Source organism: Manacus candei, unplaced genomic scaffold, assembly GCF_025592945.1.
Source record: "Manacus candei isolate 608988 ecotype Guabito, Panama unplaced genomic scaffold, ASM2559294v1 h1tg000027l, whole genome shotgun sequence".
NCBI lineage: Eukaryota > Metazoa > Chordata > Aves > Passeriformes > Pipridae > Manacus > Manacus candei.
Window position 1 is genome coordinate 8,992,610 of NW_026138075.1, and position 20,901 is coordinate 9,013,510.

The 20,901-nt window shown below is 39.2% G+C and overlaps 1 protein-coding gene across 8 annotated transcripts in view; it reads left to right on the forward strand.

Moving 5' to 3' along the window:
* Positions 1 to 20,901, forward strand: part of PCSK5 (proprotein convertase subtilisin/kexin type 5) — a 250,017-nt gene that overhangs the window by 47,371 nt on the left and 181,745 nt on the right. The gene's annotated exons all lie outside the window — the stretch shown is intronic.

A 20,901-nucleotide genomic window follows, 5' to 3' on the forward strand; every position in this document is an offset into this window, starting at 1 on the left:
AAAAAATGAAAAAAAAATTTATTTCAATGTTTTAAATTGAAAATAGAAAACAACGACTTATCTTTAGTTAGTCTGCTGTTACTGCTACAGACTTTCAGCTCTGTGTTAGACTAGAAAGAGGATGGCCAAACTTTAAGAGAATCATAGTAGTCAAGGAAAAGCCCACTGTATATCATGTATGGTAGCTTATGTAATTTTTCCTTTGTGCTCCTAGATTTATATACAAAGTTTTTAGTGCCAGCATAGCTTTTTGATGAAACTAGATTAGTGGGATGTTTTTTAACTGGTAATAGATGCTTTAGCAGTTGCCTCTAATTTTGATCAGAAGGGTAGCAGTTTCTTATTAATAAATCAGTTGTATTGTATAGCCACATAGTTAGCAGCTCCTCCACAATTGCCAGTCTAACACAGAAAACACTTTAAGGCAGTAAGTGGACTTTACTGTTTTTCTTTTACAGCGTTCATAATTTCTCATTTCTATCCCTGTGGAAGAAAGTCCTCACTTTCAGAACTTCTGTGAAGGGGCAGTTCCCAATGCATTGCATTTACATCCACTGAATAACCCCATTTATTTGCAATATCTTCAGTGGTAGTGGTTTGATGACATTTTGTTGAAAGAGATCAGTAAGGTGTTAGCAACCATGCTGTTTCATCAGAGAGAATAGCTAAAAATATGTGAATGGGTTGATTTCAGGACTGAGTTGGGTCATTACCAGATACCCTCATGTGACTGTGTTTGTGATTCTTACTATAACTACTTTTGTTAATCTTTCTTACCTTTGTAAGTTGAAGGGAAAGAAGGGGTTCAAGGTTATTTAGTGGTTTCAGTCATTGCTATGTCATAAAGAGGTTTTTAGTTGCTGTCTGCAGACGTGTTGTTGAGAAAGTAATAAGAGCACTATCGTATACAGATTTGCATCTGAATTAATAAGTAACTTCATTGTGGGTTAAGATTTAGACCTTTGGCCCTTGAACTGGGACAATCTCTAACAAGGCCGTTAATGTAGTTCAGATTTGTTGACACAAGTCCTTTTATTCAAAGACTTTTTCAAGCCATATCTGATTTTTTCCTCCCCAGGCTTTTTCTTCACAAGTACCATCCTTTGTTATTTTAATTGTCTGGGCTAGAAATAATACATTTTTGTTTGTGTGATATCCATGACAAGAAGTTACAAGAGGGATTCAGGTCTTCTTTGTCTTTTGGGCCATCACAAAGTTTAAAAGAATCCCTCAAGAGCTGTAATGTGAACAAATTAGAAGGTATTTTTAATCACTCTATTTTTCTCCATTTACACTGAAGGCATTCCTAGAAAGAACAAAGTGATTAAGAATAGTTCTTTAGCACTTTCTGGTTTTTTGGAAGCTGAAGCAGACAGTACCTTCAGACCCCAAAGTATACTTTTACTTTTCATGACCAGGGCATTATATAAGGAAAAATTACAGCTTCTAATGCTTTCTAATAACAAGGATAAAGTGATTTACTTTTGAATTCCCTCCCTCAAAGCAAGGAAAGTTGGGAAAAAAACCTATTTCTTTAGCATAACCTCTGAATCTGGTGGCATCTCTGCTTAAGAGTAGAGTAGAATATTTTTATAGATTTAATAACATATGAAACTTCACCTATCCAACTATTATTCAAAACCAGCTTGCTCAGAGTGAACTGATAGCAAAGAAGTAAAGAAAGTCCCTAGTTAAAATCCCTTTCTGAATTTTGAGTCAGAAGAGAGCTAAGTCCTGTATGCCATCCCCAGAGCTCAGCTACCTTTGTATCATCATGTTAAATCTAATGAATTTCTTCTCTTTCATTGATGTTGACAAAATAGCCTGGTAGTCAATAACTGGATGAACTATATACAATCAGTGTGCATAACTTAAGAGGTCAAAGTCAGCTGTTCTGTATCTGAAACTGTTTTACTTAACTTGAAATAACAACGTCTTCCGAACGACTAAGATGACTTTGTGGCTAATCAATTTCACTGTACTTGCCAGTTGGTTAAATGAGATTTCTCATCTTGCCTGCATACAAAAACTATAGGTTTTAAAAACTAGAGGAAGTAAATATATAAAAAAATTAGAAGTATATGCAAAGTTGTGGTTAATATAACTAACTTTAACAGACTTCACTCGGAGTACTGTCCTTGCTGATTATTTCTTTTTGTTCCCTACTTCAGAAGAGCTTTGTAGTGATCAGCTGAAACTGGAATCGCACAGGCACATAAGCACACCTTTCTGCGGCTGCAGTCTAGCTCTGCTGTGATGATGGGCTCCATGGCATAGTTTTTGAACATAGAATGTAACAGCAATACATTAATTTAGCTATTGTTTATTTTTTAACAAATTATCTTCAGATTACAAAGTTGCTGATTATGTCTTTGCAGTCAGTTCAAACAGGTACAAATCTTTTTCAACACTGATGAAGGATAATCCTCTACAGTACTGTTACCATCCCTTCTACTGTTGATAATAATTGCTAGTTTTGAAATAATTCTGTAATTTGGAGAAGTTTCCAGGTTCTTCCCACTCTGTATGGCCTAGTTAGTGATGGGCAGGAACCAAACAAGTAAAAGGATATTTCTGTGGGACTGAGAATAGGCTGGAGGAGAGTATGATATTTTGAGATGTGAGTCTGGAGGGAGAGGCACTGTTCTGTTAAAGCACCTAAGAATAAATAAGATGGTTAAAGAGTATAAGCCAGGTTTTTTTCTTATCATTGGATGCTACTTCATCAGAGTAAGAGGAAATGTTATTTCCTGTAGCTGGGAAAGATGCAGCGCTGTGAGAGATAAAAAGCGGAAAGCTGAAACTTCTGCTGCAGTAAATAAATGGGACAAGATGGTACTCCTCTGAGAAAGTACAGCACAAAATCACTGTGCAACAAAAAAGTAAATAACTTTAAAAAATATGTTATACTCAGAGAAGAAGCTAACCAGGGCCTCTACTATGCATACTTGAGGGTCATCCTGAATATTTTTGTAGCGATGAAACTTACCTGAGAATGTAGGGAAATAGCTGTCACTAAGGTTGTAAACCAGAGCAAGAAGTGGAACACAGGAACTTGTCTGTCAGCTTCTCAGATAGAAAATAGATGAGATTGTCACATTCCTAAGCTGCTTGGAATAGATAAACACCACCTATTACATATCTAAGCCAAAGAAAAGGCTGTCTTCTAAGCATCATTGCTAAATATATCCCACACCAAGAAAAAGTATAATTCAAGGCCTCGTTGAAGTAAAACTTCCATTTTATTTTACGTGTATGTCGTGGTTTAGGAATGGTATTCCCCAATTTAGTGTTCCCACTCCAAATCATATGCCACTCGCTCCTCCTGCTTCCCCCTCCCCCTTCATGGGGCTGGAGAGAAGTAGTGCAGGCACAAAAGGCAAAGATCTCGGGTTGAGATAAGAACAGTTTTCTGGAAACAGCAATGAAATAAGAAAATGTACAGTAACATAAAAAATACTAATGACAGAGGGTACGAGAAAAAAAACAATTCACATGGAAACTACTCCCATCTTCCCCCTCCCCCCCCCCCCCCAAAAAAAAAGCAATACCCAGCTGCTCCTAGGTGTGCCCTCCTGGCTTCTGCAGAAATTAAGCCTGTCCTGACTGGAACCAGGACAGGTCCACAGTGAGATCAGCTGTTCTCTCTTAAATAATTTTAAAGCCTGTTTTTGCTGTTGATTCCTACAAAGACAGTATCTCTTCTTTTGAAAATTATTTTCCTTTCTCAAAATCTTTTTCCTTTTCTCAACCTTTGTTATTTTCTTTTCACATTTATTCCACTTACAAATCAGTGCTTTGGGAGAGTAGGCAAAAGAGTAAAGCTAGAAGCAGATGACTACAGAGTCTTCTGTTTGGAACCCAAAACAAGGGCTTTTGTAAACTGCCTTGTAGGTCTTCATAGTCTGCTACTTTTCTGTGAGAGGCAGGCAATATAAAGGACTAGAAGACAGCAAATTTTGTGTAGTCGTCTTAAAAATAAGAAAAATATATTAGGTAATCATAATGAAAACATTAAATTTTCTTAAAAATCTTCTGAAAAGATACCCTAATAGAAATCTGTAAACCTAAGAAAAATGTGCAATGCCTGGCTGTGCTGTTTCTCCAACTGGTTATGTGTCTCAGTTTGAAGAGACTGGAATGTTTGTTAAAGAGGATGAGTTATGAGACAGACCAAACTCCTCTCTCTCAGCAATTGTAAATTCAAAAATTAAGGGGGCTTTAATCGCGGAAGTGTGGAAAAATAAGAAGAAATAACAACCCTTTATTAAAAGATAAATGTATATTGGCAAGAACAGTAACAGAACATAAAAACAGCTAAACAATAGTCCCGTACCCAGAAGTCCCCTTGAAACCAACAAAAAAGTCTGAATGAACACTTCTCTGTCCTTAGCACAGTTCCAATCCCGGCCGGCAGGGGGCGCTGTTGGGTCACTGGAGGAGCAGAGCCTGCAGTGCTCGGTGTTGGCCTGCAGGGGGCGCTGTCGGGCCCTGGCGGTCACCATGAGGGGAGGGGTCTGGGGGGGGGTCTGGGGTTGTGGGAGGAGCCGAAAAGAAAATGGGGACCCTTCCCCCAGTGGGAGAAGGGGGAAAGGAAAAGAGTCCACCCCCAGCGGAACTCACTGTCGTTCCCAGATGACGGTGTCTCAAGGCTCCTCTTCTCTCTCCCTCACTGGGCACAGAGCTCTCCGATGAAAACATGGTAGGGTCTGGCTGGAGTCATGAGGCAGTGTGGAAAGCCAGCCAAGACCAGTGATCCTGCTTCACCAGGGCGAGAAGCTGGAAAGACAGGCCTCTAGACCTTTTCTCCAAATGCACCCATGCAGACCCCTGTCTCCATCCTTCCCACAGCGGAGCAGGGGAAGAAAAATTCCACTCCTGGGATTTATAGCCTATAACATTATGTTATGACTTAGCTCTGGGAGCTTTTCAAAAAGCATTCCTGATTTCCAAAACTGGACTAAAAGAATAAACAGATCCACAAATGCAAAGTGTTTTAGGGGATTCAAGGTGGAAGAGCATAATAGTGGTGCCAGCAGTGCACAATAAAACAGGTGTCTGAGCCACGGTGGAAATGAACATTTACCAATTACTTAGTGAATTGCTTGAATTAGACAGCTATATAATATTGTTGCACAATTCTAGATGTAGAGTGATGTTACTAAGGTTTTTAGAAAGCTGTTGAAGATAGAAGATTTGCTGAGAAGCCTAACTCATCAGCCAGTATTTATCAACCATCATATTTATCAGTTTATTTCCACTGTAAGATTTCTGGTATAGACAGATGAAATGTAATTTATGCCGTAATTGAGAGCAATTCACACAAGTGAATGTGTACTGAATTAATTGCATCTAGGGCTGGCTACCTTGAGCTCTGATACTGAAACGAAAACCCAGGAAAAATAGCTTACTTTTCACTTTCAGTGAGGACTGTGTAGCAAGCATTGCTTTGCGTTTCAATGACAGGTCTGGTGAACCCAGCTTACTTCAGAAAATCCATCCAGTACGCTACATAGTGCTCTTCAGTTATATTTGTGAGTTCTCAACTGAGCTATACTGGTATTCACAGGGAAGGAGAGACACTCCTACTCTGACACAGTATAGTTGACCCTGGATGGCAGCCAGAATAAGGGTTTATCAGCATTGGGTAATCTGAGTTTCCTGAGATCCTATAACTGTGAAAGAAGATGGAGGTGAAGAGTTAGACAGGTCAGTTGTCTCCCTTATGCATTGTGTCTCACTGATGAGATCTGTGGGGAGTTGCCTTGTCTTGTGGTTCTCGAAATGCAAGCAGCAGAGCAGGGAAAAAGATTTTACATCCCTGGCCTGGCCACTAATGAGGTTAGCTAAGGCAAGTGGGACTTTGAAAGAGTCAGAGGAACAAAGGAAGGAATTACAGGAGCTTGATAAGATGAAGTAGAAAGTGGTGAAGGGAGAAGGAGAGGTCACAGTGGATCTGAGTGCCAGCCTGGGTACAGGGGAGACAGAATTAAGGGTAGAATTTCTCCTGCCATATGCTAACACCACAGCAAATGAATACATGTCACCCTCCTTTACAACCTCCTAAAAATTTATTTGGCAGCTAAGGAAAAACCTCACTCTCTTTTTATTGCTCTCCAGAGAATTGTTCTCTCTTTCCTTCCATCTGTGCAGTGGAAACAAAATCATTGTTCTTTCTTGAGGTGGCATGGCATTTTTGAAAGTGTTTTGCATATTTTATAACTTGGTTTGGTTGTTGCATGCACTTCCATACTTGTGGTTTTTATTGCATGAGAAGATTAAGCTTCTGGTGTTTTATGAAGTTAAGAAGATGATCTGTGACTTAACTTCAGCAGAAGTGCTGCTAGAAAGAACCAAACTACCTGTCTAAACATTACCTTGCAAATCTGAATGTGGAAACGTCTTGTTCTCTGTGGACAAGGTAGAACAGTAGCATAAGGTCAGGTAATATACAATTTGACCTAAATTCATTTCCTGTTGGAAGATGACAGCCTACTTTAGGTTACCAAAAACCTGTGGAACTGGATTTATCCATATCAAGTGAAAAGAGATTATTAGTGCAAATAGTTTAACAAGATTAGCAAATAGTTGGGAGACAGACTGACCAGGTTGGCTTCTTGATCTATTCTCTGGGACATTCAGTTCTGGCTTCTAGATCAGCAACCTCGGAAGTGCCCAGAAAACACAGAATGGAAACCAGCACCATTTGGGAGTTGTGCCAGCTTTTTCACTGAAGTAAGAAGAAGCAATACTGAAATAATTTCCATACTTGCTTTGTGAGAGATTTTCCTGCATGTCAAAGGTTTGTTAATAAATCATATAGCAATAGCACACATTCCTCTGCCTACTTACTACAGTGATCGTATTTTCAAAGTCATATTATTCACTTCTATCTTTCAAGACTTTATTTAAAAGTGGTTTGGTTTTTTTTTGCTGGACAGCAACTGAGTCATGTTAAGAAACTCTGGGTGCTTGTCTGTATAATGTTCTTTGTGAAATACCATTTGTGTATAAAGTTGTGTTTTTCTGAACTGCCTTCTTCTGAGTAGTTTCTGCAATTAATAAGGAAATGATAGTGCCACAAAATATTTACTGAATTTCTAAATATGACATTTGATAAATATCTGCCTTTAGTTTTTATATGTCATACTGGGGCACATTTTGATATATTTCAGTTTTTATTGCACTTCAGGAAAACCATTAATGTATATACATTACCTGGAAGTAATTTTTTTCACTTTACAAAGGAAAAAGAATTTGCCCATCATCACTTTCTAAGAGCAGTATCCAAGACCATCTGCTTAGTTAGTTATTTTCATATTTTTTTTAAATCAAAATCAAGTAATGTCAAACAGTAAAACAATTCCTTTTGTCTCACAATACTGAGTACTCTATTAAGTTACTGGAAAAAAAAGAGAGGTAATTTAATTAATAGTGAGAAATACTGGTTTGTTTCAAACACTTTATGTCTTGTTTTGCTATTACTTGCATACTAAAATTGCAGATATTTCAGGAAATATGTCTGTTAGGTAAGGTATTTTAACTAGGAAATATACATTAGGAAAGGTATTTTATCTACTTAACTAATATTTTGTAGCATTTTTCATGTAAAGAACACTGTGCAAACATTAGGAACCCAAAAATAACCAAAAGTGCACAGCCACAGTACAGAATTGATTTTGAGGCTTGCCTATCTTGTGGTCCTATTCATAAAGAATGAACTAGTGTGACATGTTCAGTTTGCCCTGACTAGAAGCAACTCATAACCTATGAGACTTCAATGAATTTCTGACACGAACAGTTACTATATTACATCTCATTCAGGAAGCAAAAACTGGTGTTATGCTTCTGTAAGGCAATTTCCTAGCTGTTGAGTACAGAGGATCAAGGAATCTGGGGGACACTTTTAAGTCATATAATTTATTTTTAGGTACTACCGTGAGGGGGAGGGAGTTGAACATAATGGTTCTTATGGGTGGGTCCCTTTCAACTTGAGATATTCCATGAGGAGTTGGTTCTATGAGGAGAGCTTGATCCATGTCAGAGGAGGAACTGGAGAACCACTATTTACCTCTAGGATGTTAGGTCTTGTACCAGTTGTTAGAAACCATTATGTGCCTCCTTACTGAAGACAGGTGCCATATAGACCCCATAGAATTGGATCATCAAAATTCCAACTTTCCTGATTCCTGCATCTGTGTTCTAACCTGTCTTCCTGTATATCACATTAGCAAATGTTGTTACTAAAATTACAAGTATGCAGAGCACTTTAGTTCTTGCTGACCCTTTTTTGACCTTAATTCATGTTCCCTTTTTTCTATGTTTTAAAAAATACCCCAACCCCACAACAACAGCAACCAACAGGCCCCCCCCCCAACAACAGAAGAAGCAAACACAATGAGGACAGACACTTAATAAAGTGTGTTCTGCACCACTTCATTAAACACAGGTAATCCTTGGCATTACTTGTAGCTACTTCTGATGTAATGAAATCTCTGCTATGCATTACGTCTGCTGCTTGAGCTCTGTGAAGAGGATTAACTAAGACATCATCTACATGAATTGAAACATGGACAGAGAAATTAATATAGCCTACTTAGAAAGTGTTACAACCCTTACATCTTGGTAAGGAATTGGTCTGCGTACAGAAAACACAATTCTGGAAAAAAACCCTAAATTCTTGTAGACGACAGAATTTGGGTCTCAAGACCCTTTTCTGATGATGGTTTCCCACGGCATCAGGCAAGCTTGAGGCTTTGTGTGTCATATCCTAGGACTTACAGTATCTTTGACCCTAGCATCCTATCCCCATCCTTTGCATTATCTCTTAAGACTACTTGAACTACAGAGGAAAAAGAACCCCAAACAACAAAAGAACACCAATAAAAAAATTCAAATCATCACTTAAAGAAAGAGGGATCAGAACTTTTCTTCTAACAATACTGAGAAGTTAGATTGGTTCAGCTTTCTTGAGGATCTTGACATTCAGTGTGTGGTATCTGTCCTCTTAGTTTTAATTATTAGGTGTGTTTTCTACTCTCATGTGGTTTTCCTTTTTAAGACAGTTTCTGCAGTTTCCATCTGCTCCCACTTCAGATTGGTGATGAACAGTAGAAGGATGAAAGTATTGTGAAAGTGAAAGCATTCTTCTACTTTATGCCTGTCCTTTGAAAATGTTTGCCCAAACACACCGTAATTGAACCCTGACCAGTGAGAGAGAACAAAGTTCCGAAAGATCTTTTAAACCCCTTCCCATTGGGCATGAGATGTGGTCTGCTTTCAGTATGTCTGGCTGCTGCTGCTTTTCCAGTATTCAGAAGTTTCAAGTACTGACCTCACTATGTGAAGTAGCTTTGACCTTGTTTGGGTCTTCAAACATGCTGATAGCTGGAGACTATGTTATACATCATGTGAATGTTGTAGTTTAGGTTCTCTTGTTGAATTTCCCCATGGTGCCATGGGTTTTTTGGGGGTGCTCACTGATAGCATCATGTGCCACCAGCAGGGAACCAGCCACGGAGAGGGAGAGGAGCAGACACGGGGGAGACGAGATCCCTGGGGCAAAGGTCCCACGAGAAGTGGGAAGAATAAAAAGTGGGCAGATCCACCTTCACTCTTTCTGACCTGGACTGCTGTTGGGAAGCCGCCAGCAGCTGTGGGAGGACCTGTTTTGTGCTCCTGCTTTGCACATCCCGCACCACTCTGGAGCCGCACCCACCAGAGATGTGTTGTCGCTCCCCAGAGCCCCCTACCCCACTGCCTGCCATCCTTTGCTGCACAGAGCCTGTACCGTCCCTTGCCCACTGCCGATTCAGAAGCAGCAGCTGTTTGCTGCTGATCAAGACCACGGCACCTGCTCACCAGTGCTGCAGCGTCCGGAGTCGGTGAGCCCTGCCACTCTCACGGACCTTGCCCACTGCCGGCTCCAGAGCAGCAGTTTCTACCAGTCAAGACTGCAGCACCTGCCTGAACCATGGCATCCAGAGTTGCTGCATGTTTTCTCTGCCTGCTGCCCCACACTGGTTTTCCTGCCGCCTGCCATGCCGTGGGGGGAACCTGCCATTTTTCTTTGTTATTGTTTGGTTGTAGTTTTGTTGTGTTTTGTTCTCTGTTTTTAGTGAACTGTTATTCATTTCTACACTTTTGCTCAAAAGTCTCATATCAAATTTACATAATTCGGGGGGAGGGCTTTCTATTCAATTGGAGGTCCCACTTCCCAGGCAGACATTGTCTTAAAAACAAGACAGTAAACTATAACTAATGACACAATCTGAGGACTAATTCAACATCTGTTCTCATGAATGAGTCTACAAGGGTGGCCAAAAACACTTTGTAAGCTTGGTTTGTTACTATGCCAAGCCCTAGAAAAAGTCTTCCATTGTCTCAACATTTGAAAGACTTACACACAAGATTTATCTCACAGTCTAATAGAAAAAATAAAATGAAGGCTGAGTTATGCATCTCTTCTCAGCTCTTAGCAGGTAGAAGTTGTGCATATGAGTATGGCTGTTAAACGGAACATGGGTTGTGACTCATGTTGTCTCTAAGCAGGCAGCAAGTATCTGGCACTGATGCAGTTGTATTTCATGGGGAAGGGCAGGGATGATTTACATCTCTGTATATGTGTTTAGATTTAAAAAAAAATATTCTAAGGTATCACTATTTTTCTTCTAGGCATTTGTCTGTAGGGGTGTGGCTAGGAAATTGAGTCAAATAGAAAAATTCAATTAAAAGGAATACATGCAATTGACAGTATTGAGCAGATTTCTCCCATTTCTCCTTTTGGTAGCAAGGTAGCATCCTTTTGTGATTATAGTCACACCATGTGAAGTTGGTCAGTTAATTCATGTGTTGGTTTTTGGGGGAGAGGCAAGGAGGAAAATACTTACTGTGGATTGAAAAATTCTCAGATTGTGGTATCTATGTTAAATCCTGGCATCCATAAATCGAAGGATTATAGGTTAGCTGAGAGAAAGTGGCTGAACAGAGGAAAAAGAACAGCTGTTTTGGCTGTTGATAAGTATAAAAAGAGAGATCTTTAATAATAAAGTGCTACCTGTAATGATGTTGTTAAAAAGATGATGTGCAACAAAGTATACAGTCATGTGATCAGATTCCATGCACCTCATTGGAATTAGGCATCCACCTGAATGATTTGCATATCAAAGGTAGATTTAGGCATGTTCCTAAACCTAGTGGTGTACTTTGAGGTTCTGTTGATTTTTCTCAGTGTCCTCCAAGCTAACATTAATTGGCTGCTAACTGGCCCAAATTTTGTGTTTTAATAAGCCTGTTATTACATTAGTTGGTTTTGTGGATTTTTCTATGTCAAGACCTAAATCTATATAGGAATTGGCCAGGGTGTCTGTGACAAGACTTTGAAATGGATCTTCAGTTGAATTAATATAAAAGCTTTATTTATTGGTATATATTTATTTAAATGTATTATGTATGCAACATCGGGGTTATGGAACCAAACCCAACTTTCTTCTTGCTTTTCTTAGAAACTCTTTTTCTTTGAAAGTTCTCATACCAATAACAGAGCAAACACACAAACTTTTATTTTTCTGTTTTAAAGCAATCCATATCTATATAGTGATGCTTATCAATTAAAATTTCTAAAATTTTGTTTCAGAAGTGATAAAAAAATCTTTCCACATTTTTTTTCAAAAATGTTGTCACCCCTTCCTACATGTATATATGTTGCATTAACTTTGGTTTAAAATACATTCCATTGCTTTCCATCTAGTCCTCAGAGATCAGAGGGGCGAGGTGTGGGCAGGCCTCATTTCTGATTAAAATCAGTTCAGTGCCATAACTCTGGTGGAGTTCAATAAGAATTTGCATGAGCAGATTCGCAAATAGTGCAATTAACTGTTACAGGACTGTAAGTCTGGTTGAGTTCAGTAGGAACTTTCACAAACACAGATTCGCCAAATAAACCACAGTTTATTGGAGCAACAAATTATAGATTCTTTCATATTGCCAGTGATACATTCACTAGACCTGCACAATATAAGTACAACACTGTTCCCCAGTATGTGTACAAGTGTTCCCGACTATACTCGAACACGGAGGCACAAATCTTACTGAAGAGGTGTCCCTGCTTTGGGGAGGAGAGAGGAGCAAGCCCATTGTCTGGTCTGCAAGGTGCTTGTATTCTCATCCTCTGCCCTAGAGGATTTCAAATGCCAATTTATACTTTTGGGAGTCGTGGAGGTGAGACTGTAGTCAAATATTCTGTAACTTCCATAAGTGGTGTGGTGGACAACCATTTTATATGTAAATGAGATACTGAGAGTAACTGGGAGATTACAAAGACTGTTGGTCTTGTGCAAAGGCAGAACAGAACACATGACAAGTTAGTATCAGTCCTTCTTCCACCTGGATCATTGTGGCACTAAGGGTCATCTTCCACCTGATAACCTATCACCCCATCAGCAGTCTGTCATACCCGTGGTAATTCCTTATCCACACGGTTCATGAAATATCTCATAGTTGTAGGCTTTGTTCGTCCAAAATGTTTAAAGGGGAAAAAAGTTCAAAATATCACCTAATTTGAATGTTTCATGTCAATTCTGTGCTTATATCTCCACAGCTACTCATGTTTGGACAGACAGGTTCACTTGAGTAGCTCGTTGCCTCTCCAAAGAGATAGTGAATAGATCCCTGCTCATTGCAGAGAGGTTGAACTAGATGATCTTTAAAGGTCTCTTCCAACCCAACACAATCTATGATTCCCTTTTGACATTATTGCTTTGCATATATAATTGAGTTTTAGTCACAGTAATTAATGTTTTCGCATGTATTTAGAGTGGATTTATTCATTATATGCTTATATTTAAGCCGGCCCAGGCCACCCCCGGAATGTGTGCTTTGCGGCGATGCGGCCCCGGGCCGCCCCTGGGCGCGTGCACAGTGGCACGGTGTAACAGTTCGTTTGGATACATGTCCGGAATAAAGACAAGTGCCAGAACTATTCAAACACACGAAATATCTTTTATTACAGTGAGAATAATAATAATAATAATAATGAACTTAGCAAGAGGAATTGAAAACTAAAAGAAAGGATACAAAATTACTACCTTATCGAGTGGCATTAAAACAAATACTACGAACAGCATTTAATACAGTATTAACTAGTGAAAAGGGATAGCAAAAAAGGATCTTAACACAATATTATGGATAACCCGATATTGGTTAATAAAAAGGGAAATTAAAGGAAAAATACTATAAACATAAAAGGGCAATTAAAGGAACACTAAAAGGGTATTTAAAAAGTTTGTTCTCTCAGTTGCTTCCTATCAAAAAACTGTGCTTACCCACACAGACAGGCCAGGGCTGTCAGGATCTGCAGCAACTGGTCGGTACCCGTGCTTAGCGGAGCAACACAGTCTCGGTGGCAGGATGAGGATCGCTCAACTCAGCAGTCCCGACACCCCATTTTTATCAGTTCCACATTACACTACGTAGGGCCAGTACGCAGTATAAGGTGATGCCTGAATGGCAGCCAAACACCGCCTAATCATTACCTCATGGCAACAGTCTGCCCATGCCCTACTTGTAGGGCAAGGGGCGAGCGACCCCTGCCCACATAATCTTCCTCCCATCATCATCTTTCTCACCCCTATGTATGACCTCTACCACTGTGTTTCAAGGGTAGATGTATCTATCTTGTAGTATGTAGCAAAACCAAGGAAGAACTCAGCTCTGATAATAGGAGATATCAAGCTGACTTGCTAAAAAGCACAATGGACCTTACAATTAGCTTTTGCCATGAAGTTACATTGTACCATACTCTAGCTGGTTTCACATCCTAATATGATTCCTTTCTCACGCCTCTATGCTCCATTGATCATCTAATTCAAAAGTACCCCCCTTACATGCGGTCTGGCCCTGGGTGCTGGGCCCGGCCCCGGGCGCAGAAAGGAGCGAGAGAATGGGAGCTTTGCCTGTGCGGACAGTGCCATCATGGGAGTTGAGAGGGGAGCCTCGGAACACACAGAAGAGGACAACTCTAAACCAGGGGCAGATGGAGCTCATTCAGCCCTGTAAGGCCATCCATCTAAGAGAAGGTCACTCTAAACAAACCTACGTCCTGAGAACCTCGCTGCCACCGTCCAAGCTCGCTCGGCCCCAGCAGATGAACCTCAGGATTAAAGGGTGGGCTCAGTTCAGCGCACACTGTGTCTCACCTAAAAAATCCACTGCACAGGCTCGAAGGCCTTACCCGCATTTGCAAAGCCCTGTATCACCAGCGCGCTTGTAACAAATGTGGGTAGAGACCTTTCCCAAATCTTCGTTCACAAAGACTGGCCATGATGATGATGATATTTAGCCAGCATGAAACTGCATAAGCTGAAGCTTTCTCTCAAAGGATTTGAATATAGTCAAATGGCAGAAGAAAGTTTATTTCTCCCATATCATACTCCTTACTGAGGCTTCTGTGGAGTTCTTGACACAGAACTGCTTTAGTCCCAGCAGAGATGCTTTAGAGCCAGCATCAGGATCTGAACTCCTCTGGTTAATTCTCTGGTTTGATTGAACATTGTCTTAATGATTAACTATTAAAAATCTTACACCTTTTAGTTGCATATTTATCTTGCTCTGTACTTGTTAGGGCATTCTCTACTAGATTAAATAAATACTTGGCCTTCAAAAATATCATCTCTGTTGAGTTCATTGCATGCTGCGATCAAGTCGTGTCTTCACCTGTCAGATACAATAAGTTCTTTGAGCTTGTTAAAAATCTCTGTAAGTTGTGTTTATAGCACTTATTTCAGAAAACAAGCATCAAGAAAACAAGCAACAACTCATTGCTCATTTTCCAATAACATCCTTTGTGAAACATCAGTACAATGATACATGTTTAAACCACTACTTGTGTTTCTGTATACTCTCATTTTATGCCTTGCACTCTCAATCAACTACAGGGCATAATTTTATATATGATTTTCTATAAAATTATGTTACAAATACAGTGTCTCAGTCTGAAGGGACTGGAATGTTTGCTAAAGAGGATGAGATATGAGATAGACCAAACTTCTCTCTCTCAGCAATTGTAAATTCAAAATTAAGGGGCTTTAATCGAGAAAGTGTGGAAAAAACCCAGAAGAAATAACAACCCTTTATTAAAAGATATATGTATGGTGGCAAAAACAGTAACAGAACACACAAAAACTAGACAGTAGTCCTGTACCCATGCAAGGGGGGGGTCTGGGGGGTGGTCTCGGATCACGGGAGAAGCCGAAAGGAAAACGGAGACCCTTCCCCCCAGTGGGAGAAAGGCAGAAGGAAAAAAAGCAGTCCAACCCTCAGTGTTGTTCTGAGATGACTGTGTTCCAAGACTCTCCCCTTCTCTCCCAGCAAGCACAGACCTCTCTGATGAAAAACCCAGTAGGTCCCAGCTGGAGTCACGAGGCGGTGGTGGTGCAAGGCCAGTGGTCAGGCCTCACCAGGACGAAAGAACCAGAAAGACTGGCTCCCAGGCTTTTCCTCCAGAAATGCCTGGACACAGTCCCTGTCTCCGTCCCGGTGAGAGAACTTGGCCGTCTGACCTCTCCTCCCTAAGAGCGGCCAGCTACCCCCAAAATCTCAAACTCCTTTCCCCCACTCACTCCAGCCTTCGAGTGGGCCATTAGCTAGGAATGCAGCTCAGCTGGCTATACCTTTTGTCAAGCTAATAACCTTCCCTTCCCCTTTCCTATTCCAACTCCATTTTTTCTTACAGTGAAGCAGGGAAAGAAAAATTCACCTCTCAGATTTATAACCTGTAACACACACCTTCACCTTCATAAGTGATCCAGATCACTGTTTCTGTTGCTATCCATACTTTCCACTCTACTAACTTTTCTGTCATCAGATTTGAGAATGTGCTATATAAGAACATAGTTTCATCTTTCCTGAACTACAAGGAAGCACTGGAGCCTTCTAAGATTTGAGACATAATAATTGTGCATGGTAAGTAACATTTCCTTAACGAAACTGACTAAATCTGTATGTTAAGCCATCATAATGGATTCAAAGTACAAACTGTTATGTCACATCTTCTGTTAGCTTACTTATGAGTGACTACGTTATTAAATGCTTACAGATTCATACTTAGTCTCTAATGGATCCAAAGATCTCACTGCAGTTTTAAAATAAGCAAAAACATTTTTGTAACATGGTTTGTTTCTATGGTAGAACATAGTAGTTGAAAAAAAACAAGTAGTTTACTGGAGGTCCATTATATTTCCCTGAGAATGCCCCCTTTTACTTGGAAGAGCATTTCTAACTTTGCAATGTATTTTTGCACACATTCAATTTAAAATAGTATTTCCAGTTAAGCAGCAGAGTCAGTAGGAGAAACAAAACAACAAGGCAAAAGAAGATCCATTTACCTCTCAGTTTTGAAAATGGAGTAAGCTGAGAGTCAGAAGGCCAACTGACAGGAATCACAGAAGATATGCATAATGATGGTGGGAATGACAAGGGAGAATGCAGAGAGTATTGTAACATAAGAAATACAAAGAGCAGTTTGTAACTGTAGTACCAGGAAAATTGATTTTATATGCAAGTGGGAGAAGTTCCTTCATAGCACTGCTGCAGTCAATGCCATCTATGTGTCTTTACTAATAAAGTCAGGTTTTTGTTTAGTAGCAGCTCCCCAAGTCCCTAAAGTCCTTTTACTAGATATTGGTCTGTGTTCCGTTCTCCATAAAAAGTGTGCAAATACGTTGGATTTCTCCAGAACCTTTCTGCAATATCTGTATTTTCTGAGATAGCTTGAATCCTGATACTCTGATGGGATTTCCTGTAAGACACTGCAATTTTGGCAACATTTTTAACTTCGCTGTCTATTTTGCACAACTCTTTGTGCGCAGCTGTGTCATATATCTCTAGACTAACCTTCTTCAGCATGGCAGAAGAACTTTAAAATTTAATCAGCTGAAATTTAGTCAAATTTCCTGAGACAGTAGGAAGAGTAATTGTGTGATACTTCCTTGTCTTATGCAAAACTTTTGGTTTTTGTTTTTTTTTTTCTTGAATAGCTTTTCCCTTTTCTTCCCAGGTCTCCCTAGATTTCTCTAGGTTGGGTCTCTCATTTCTGCAGTGTGATCTCGTCTGCAAAATGTAACTAGCCACCCCCTCTGGTGGTTTGGCCATATCTTCCCAGGTTTCTCTTACATTACACAGTGGGCCTTGCATTCATCAGCCATAGCGTGGTCAAATGGTGAAAAACCCATTGGTGCCTACAGCACTTACTTCCCTATAGGCAAACTAAAATAGCAGCCATTTATCTTAGTCTGATTCTCTACTATTGATAAAGTTGCACAGCATGCATTTCCAGTGTTAGACTAAACATTTCTGTAAGGCAGTCTAAGGAGGGTATGAAGTGATTTTTATACTTCTGTCTCAAGAGAGTAGTTTCAAGGGCAAAAGGTTTGTCCTCTGGCAAGTTATAATCTCCTGTAGTATTCCAACCCAGCAAATAATGGGACCAAGGGTACAATAACCTGATGGCTTTTTATGGTTCTTGGGGAAAAGGCTTCTAGGTATCAAGTAGCAGAGATGTTTATTGCTGAACTGAAGGTGCTGTGAAACAGTTCCAGCCTCAGGAATGTCACATGCCTACAACAGGGAAAAACTCCTTCTCCATTACTAACAATGGAAGATGGGGCTGTCATCATATTCTGACCTATAAGTGCCCTGCATTTCCTAACCACTTCTGTTCCTTGAGACATGCATCTTTCCTTCAGCCTACTGAACAAGTCCTGTTGTCTCATATCCCTCCCTCTCATTGTCCCTGATCCCTCCCTCTCATTGCCCCTCTCTCCCTCATTGTCCCCCCAGGACGTTCCACCATTAACACCAGATGTCACCAGGCTATTACCTCATGGGTCAGAGGGACTAGACCACAACATAAAACAGAAAAAATAGGACTGCATTAGTGCAACAGTCCTTAAAAGTTAGGTACAAGCATTCAGAGCCATGGCCCATGTAGAAAGAAGTGATATTAGACGAAATTGCAGCTGGGAGAGAAACTTTGCTGTCTGAAGACTAGAAGTGGAGGGGTTCCCACTCCTAAAAAGAGTGTGCTGTCATCAGCCTGTGGAACATGGACATACAGGGCTTCCCTAAATTATCTGGTATTTAAACCAGTACACAGTTTACAGAAAAAACCACCATTATTGACTTTTAAAAAGTACCAGTGATGAAAAAGTGATGGAATTGTCTTGAATAAAAATTTAACACATTATGAATTTTTCTATTTTTGTTAAGAATAGCAGTTTAATCAGAGCCAAAGAGTAACATTTATGAGCTCCTTATTTTTCACTGTAAAATCCAATGTATATAGGCTTGTAAATTCTTCTTGTCTCACTATAGCCATCGGATATTTTCTAATACTAATTTGCTGTTCTCCTTCATTGTTTAAACAAGCAAAAGTAATATATGTCTGTGATTGTTTTATTTGTCTCTAATTATATTTTTTTTGTTAACGAATCAATAACGCTTAAGGACCAAATTAACCTCTGAAATAAATTAGATTAACCCTCTGAAGTTGCACAAGCAATAAATTGGTGTTTAATATGATGCAGTGTTGAAATATTTCTCTTGATATACACAGATTAAAAAAAAGTAGTAATTCAGTAAAGCATGACTCCAGAAGTCGGATATAATAAGTGCAAAATAATCTTTTATTTGAGATGAATCAGACTTTATATTATCTGCCCACTCCTGTTAGAGCTTACAAATATAGTCTGTGGCAACAATCAGAAATTATTTAAAGACGTAACTCAAGAAAATACTTTTCCCATGCAGTTAGCAACTACTGTTTATCATGCACTAAGTATCAGATTATGTCTGAAAAAAATAAAAAAAACATTCTACAAGTATACCTTCTCCTTCTAAAAATCCTTATTTCATCTTCTATTTTTGGATAAAAAAATAAAAATGTGAGAAATACTTTTTAAAAGAAACATTATTTTAATATTTAGAAAATGTAACTTTCAGGTGCTTACTCTAGAGAAGCTAAAAAATCATTTCATTAGTTCACATTGTCTTTACAGGACAAGACGCTCTTCAAAGCCTGTTATCATGATTTCTATTACATTACACGATCCATTTTAAAAAGGAGCCTACCTTTCCAACTTTCTCAGTTACAACCCTGCTTGCTTCTTTCATTCCACTTTAAAATTGAATCCCATAAAGAACATAATAAAAAAGATACTATTTCTCTTTTTTTGCAGGAAAAAAGAATAATTGGCAGGTTTTAACTTAAAACTGCTCAAACCTGTACCTCAGAAAGCTGAATGTAGCATTAGGATGTCTCCTCTACTAAAAAGCTTATAAACTTTTCTGCCTATGCATTTGCCTGGACCAGCGAAGAGTGCCAAATGCTGCACATTGCATTCCCTTCAAACAAGAGATAGATGATCACTTCTTTAACTCCACAAAATGTCAGAATCTGCCTTGTGTGTCCCCCTTCTCTCTGCTTGTGTTGATTAAAGTCAAGCCATAGGTCCTTGATTGTCTTTCCTTTATGAGTGGTCTTGTGCAACCTCTGCCCTCTCCATGCTTGCAGGTTAGTAGCTGATGTAACACCCTAATGTAGAGAACGTGACTGTAGTGTTCTTGTTTCTGTCTGTGCTGAAGACCATTTAATTACTACTCTAATGAAACCAGACTTTGTTGTTGTTTTTGTTGCTCATGTTCTTCTCAGTACACAATGAGTCTATCTTTTCTAATCCCTGACTGGGTACTAGTATTTCAGAGCTTTCCTGGGATCAGAAGCATAGTTCCACTAAATGGGATCCAAGATTTGTCAAACTCACAATTGGTCTTTAAAATTGTTTCTTTCATCTTATTGTGTTTCTCTGTATCTCCTTACGTATTGACTAAATCTTGTCAAAGAAGTCCCTGTAACTCAAAAACCACAGGAAATCATTGCAAGGTACTTCATGAAGACTTCAGAGAGCACAGTATGCTACTTCTGAGAGACTGCATGCCACAGGATTAGAAACTTCTGTTTCTACTCTGTTTTTATAGACTAACGGGCATTGGAAAAGACAGAACAGAATTTTAGTCATTGTTATTGTAATTTGATTTTAATCTCTGGAATTGAAAAATATTTTGACCATTGATATGTTACTTGGTTTTTCAGTTTTCAGTTCTGTTCCTGATCCCTAACTGAATAAACCAAGAGTCCAACCACAAAAATTAGTGCAACAGACGAGAAGCATTAGGATAATGATAGTGGCCATAGACTAGTTTCACAAAATAGCTATGAGAATCCAAGCCCATGTCTGATACTGAGTTCAACATGCAAACTTCAGAAAACCTTTCTAATATTGTCTGCTTGTTAATTGCAAAAAGACAGGCTTCCAAATTGTCTGTCTAAAGATATCAAAGATACATCTAGAGTAAGGGAGATTTTTTCTTTTTATGCTCATAAGCCTTGAATTTCAAGTATAAGAAATGTTAAACATTTGAAATTTTTCGTACAAAGTCCTTCTTCCTTCCTGTGTGTACTTCAAGCATCTTTCACCCTTGCACATAGTTTCAATTAAATACCAATGATTGTATCATTAATGTTTTCCATTTAAACAGTCCAAAGAAAAACATCATCCTTTGAATGCCTTTTAAAAATCTCGATATAATTACTCTACGTAACTATACGTGCGAGAGATTGTTTATTCCTTTTGATGGTATTCTCCAGGCAATAGATGACAACAATGTATGTTGAAATAGTGCTGACTTAATCCAGTTGCCTAGTTATGGTACTAGTGCAGGAAATTTCTCAGTTATTTTATCTGTTTTGAGAGGGGAAAAATTCAGTAGAATAGTCTGTTTTATACTGTTACCTTTAAGATTCAGAAAACAACAGTTCAAAGATTAACTGATCTAATAAAATCTTCC